The sequence below is a fragment of the Quercus lobata genome, chromosome 11 (genome assembly GCF_001633185.2).
Source record: "Quercus lobata isolate SW786 chromosome 11, ValleyOak3.0 Primary Assembly, whole genome shotgun sequence".
Taxonomy (NCBI): Eukaryota; Viridiplantae; Streptophyta; class Magnoliopsida; order Fagales; family Fagaceae; genus Quercus; species Quercus lobata.
Genome location: NC_044914.1, coordinates 55789084 through 55793353, shown reverse-complemented (window position 1 = coordinate 55793353; position 4270 = coordinate 55789084). Strand labels below are relative to the sequence as shown.

At 35.4% G+C, this 4270-nt stretch overlaps 1 long non-coding RNA gene across 1 annotated transcript; it reads right to left on the bottom strand.

Annotated features, from left to right (window-relative positions):
- Positions 1-844: 844 nt before the first annotated feature.
- On the bottom strand, positions 845-3968 carry LOC115968294. Its single transcript, XR_004086725.1, has 4 exons — positions 3680-3968; positions 3342-3512; positions 1274-1334; positions 845-1093 (listed from the first exon to the last, which is right to left on the bottom strand). It is a non-coding gene; the product is annotated as an uncharacterized LOC115968294 (long non-coding RNA).
- Positions 3969-4270: the final 302 nt, after the last annotated feature.

Below are 4270 nucleotides of genomic sequence, written 5' to 3'. Positions count from 1 at the left end.
AAAGGCCTCTAACTTCCTTAGCTTCTTCGGGTAACAATTAATCTTAAGAAAATTTGGACTTATTGCTTGCTTGCTTCTTTTTCTCAAGATTTTTTTATGTGTTAGTTTTCAATAAATGTTAATCCTAAGAAAATCTGTTCTCATTGCTACCTTCCTTCCTTCTTCTCGAGGCTTTTTTTATTATTTGTTTTCGATAGAGTTTGAGTTCTGTTGATAATGGAAAGAGACACTACAACAAAGCTAACTTTTTTCAAGGATCAAAATCCTTGAAAAAGGTATTAAAAAACCTCAAAAAAAAAAATATTTTAAGAGTCTAATCGACCCTTAATCACGTTCGAAATTTATACTGTCAAAAATGAAATTTTGAAGGCTTTTGTGGCCCTCAAAACAAGTGGTCTATCTTATTTTGAGGCTTAGAGACTCCAAAATAACCTTATTTATTAAGGGTTAAAAAATTTACATATACAGCCTTTAATAAATAATATTATTTAAGGGTCACTTGACCCTCAAAATATGATTTTTTTTTTTTTTTTTTAACCACAATTATGCACAAAAACCACATAATACAACCAAATACATCAGTAGTCCAATGTATACAACCAAATATGTATAAAAAAAACTCATAGTTGTTGTGAGGAGGTCAACATTCCAAGTAGCATGGGTAATGTTGCATTGAAATTGTTTGAGCTAAAACTTCTGTAACATAATAGAAACTTTTAAAATTAATATAAGTTCTAATAAATGGATCCAGGAAAGGATTAACAAAAAATTAATCATATATAAAGGGAAAAAAGAAAAACTAAAAAGAGCATATGAGAACTACATATATAAACATAAAGGGAAATCAACTTGTTTATATGAGACACATGGCCATTGATTGACAACAAGAATATAATTACAATCTGTAACTTTATGAGTCCTAATAACCCACTAACGCTATGTCTTATTGTATAGAGTATGAACATTTTCGTATCAAAAAAGACGTACGAACTTTTTTTTTTTGAAAAAGGAAGTGTAGAGTAGCTACCTGCATAGCACATTGAGATGCAATCTTTCTTGATTTCATCTTCATGTCTTGTCAAACTATCAGGACCTGCATTCAACACTTTCACTGTTTGAAAATTACCTAGTACACAATAATTCCAAAATACTTGACATGATAAACTTAATACATCAAAAAAAAAAAAAACAAAAAAAACAAAATACCACATATATAGTCTACAATAGTTCCAAAATTCTAACAAATTTTGTACAAATGAGTAATATTCCATACCTATGACCTTGGAGTAACTGCTTCAAAGGAGATTCCAGGATGATGTATGCCCCCCTGTTGCCTACAATGGAATATAAAACGATTATTAAGACAAATCTCAGATAAGACAGCATCAACAAACAAAATAAAAAAAAAAATATTACTTGACCAGTTGTGACAAATAATTATACAAGTGAATTAATTTTGGTACACCCCAAGAAGCTTCACTAGAGGAGCAAAGACCTGCAAAGTGTCCACTACTATGCTGGACTACATGCAAAATTACAATGTCAATAACAATAACTTCAGGCCCCTACACCCCAAAAGAAAGAGAAAAATAGATCCATTGAAAAGCTTTAACGTGATCCAATGAACCTTCCCATAACTTCAGTACCCCTACACCCCAAAAGCAAGCACATGCATTCACAATTATGTCAGCCAGTGTGCATCATAACTAAAACAAGTATTATTTAGTTTAGGAATATGAAAACTATATCTGAATGACTTATCAAAAAAGAAAACTATTTCTGAATAAAACTATATCTGAAGCAATTTAAGGCTTCTATAGGACACAACAACGCCAATTCTCTTTTGCAAATAATAAAGATGAGAAATGGTCTAAAGACCACATACCATACAACAATGACAAAAAAAGGTTATCAAAAGAATCTAAAGCAGCACTAAGGCTCTTGTCCAACCATATGCCATTCTATCAAATTCAACATGAAAAGAGAGGGCCTGAGTACCCAATTCGTATATCTAACTTCCAAGTTCCAATTAGTAGGGTTGTCCACGGGTCGGGTCGGGTTTTGGGTTGACCCGCAACCGACCCGACGGAATCGGTGAACGGAAAATGGACCCGCGGCCGACCGAATGTTCGGGTCGAAACCGTCGGGTGATTTCGGGTCTGAATCTCAACAAAATAAAGATCAAAACCCAGAGTCCCAGACAACGAAGAAATCAAAGTTCAAATAACACAAACCAAAACCAAAACCAAAAATACCAGATCCATGAGACCGAAACGAAAAGGAGGTATAACCATTTTCACCTCTACCACCACCGTGGCAGCCACAACTTACCGGACAAGAGAAAAGAGGAAAAAACCACCCCAAACACAACAACCACATTCATCAACAACCCACCAAAAAACCCATTAAAATAGACCAACACCACCGGCCACAACAACCACCATCACAATCACAAGCCACCCCAAAAAAAAAAATCCACCAAGACCGTCACCACTAGAAGAAGAAGAAGAGAAAAAACCCATAAGAAACCTACCATTACCACCATGACTCGGAGAGAGAGCAAACCCACCATTACCATCATGACCCACCACAGCACACCGAACCCATGACCCAAAATCCACCACCTCTACCACAGCACAGCAAACCACGACCCAAAACCATTTACCACCACCCCTTTTTTCTTTTTCTCTTTTTGAGAGAGCTTGAGCTAGAGGAGAAGAAGAAAGAGCAAAGAGAGAAAAAGTGATAAGAAAAAGACAAACGGAAAGAATGGAGGAGAAGAAGTTTTTAGAAGAAAGAGAATGGAATAATTTTTTTTTTTTTTTTAAGATTGTTGCTACAGTAAGCTATCATAAATATGACAGCTTACTGTAGCCATAGCTTTAGATGCATTTTATTCCATTTCGGTGAAAAAATAGGGTGAAAAAATCAAATGATTTTTTTATAATTGGGTAAGATACAAGGCCCCATCACAACACCATTTACTTCTATTTTGCCAACACTACTCAGCAATAAATATACTCACATCCCACTGCATTTGGCAGTGAATGATATGGACCCGTCAGAAATCAATCCGGAAATATCACCAGATCTGAGAATCCATAAGCATAAACAGAGCCTCAAGAGACCATAAGCACAAACAAACAAAAAATTCTATTGATTCTAAAAATAAAGAAACAAAAGGGAGAAAATCCATTTCATTTCAACTCAAACCAAACCCATGACAAAAACCCACTGTAGGAATGGCAAGAGAGATGAACAAACCAACAAGTGCAGATCCGAACCAGTTAAACACACACACAACCACAACTAGTAATTAGCATTTAGCAGTTAGCTCATACATTCAAATACACAAGAAGCCTTTGTTGTTCTTCCGCAATTTCTCAGCCCATTCTTTCCCCCTATCTTGCAGCTCTGTTTGTGATAGCTTCTCAGATTCGGTGTAGTGGGGTTTGGTGTGTTTGTGGCCTAGTTTTTACCATTAGACTTTATAGACCCCACGTGTCATTCATCTGTTTAAAAATAGGAGAAAACATGAGACGCTAAACTGGAGAGGAGCCGGACCCAGAAGGCATAGGAAGAGATGGAATTAATTTCTATAAAATGAAAAAATCTCACAACACGCAGCAAGACACAATAAGAAAAGGGAAAAAAAATGAAAAAAGAAAACCTAACTTACTATATACTAGGACCTGGGAGTGGGCGGGGTTGGGCAGACGGCAGTGGAAGCAAACCAAACCAAACCAAACCAGAAGCAGAGTAACAGACCAGATCAGCACCACCCAAATTTGGTATTTATATCTAATCTCTCTTTGTTTGGATGAATCTCTAAAGACTAGTGCTTGGTTGATTTGATGATATGAGTTGTGAAAATAGGAAGAGAGGCAGTGAGGTAGAAGATGAGATTGAGAGCTCCACACTCTCCGAAAATAAAACTGAGAAAGAGAGCTTCTGACTCCACTTTTCTCTTTCTCTTTCTCTTCCTAATATGGCTAAAAAGTAATTATTTTTTAATAGATAATAAATGTGAGTATTGACTAGTTACTCTTGTACTGTTTGATAGAGACTAGTCTTGCTACTCTTGATAAATAATAGCTTCAGCGCTGGCTCATGTGATGTGATATTATTTTTGTCCGTTAGTGACAAGTTTCTTTTAAAAAACTACTGATTTTTTTTTAATAATTAAAAAGATTATTTGTAATTTTGGAATTTATTGGTTAATGTTGAGTGTTAGTGTTATGTGCATGGTGCTTGTGTGCATTTGTTTTTG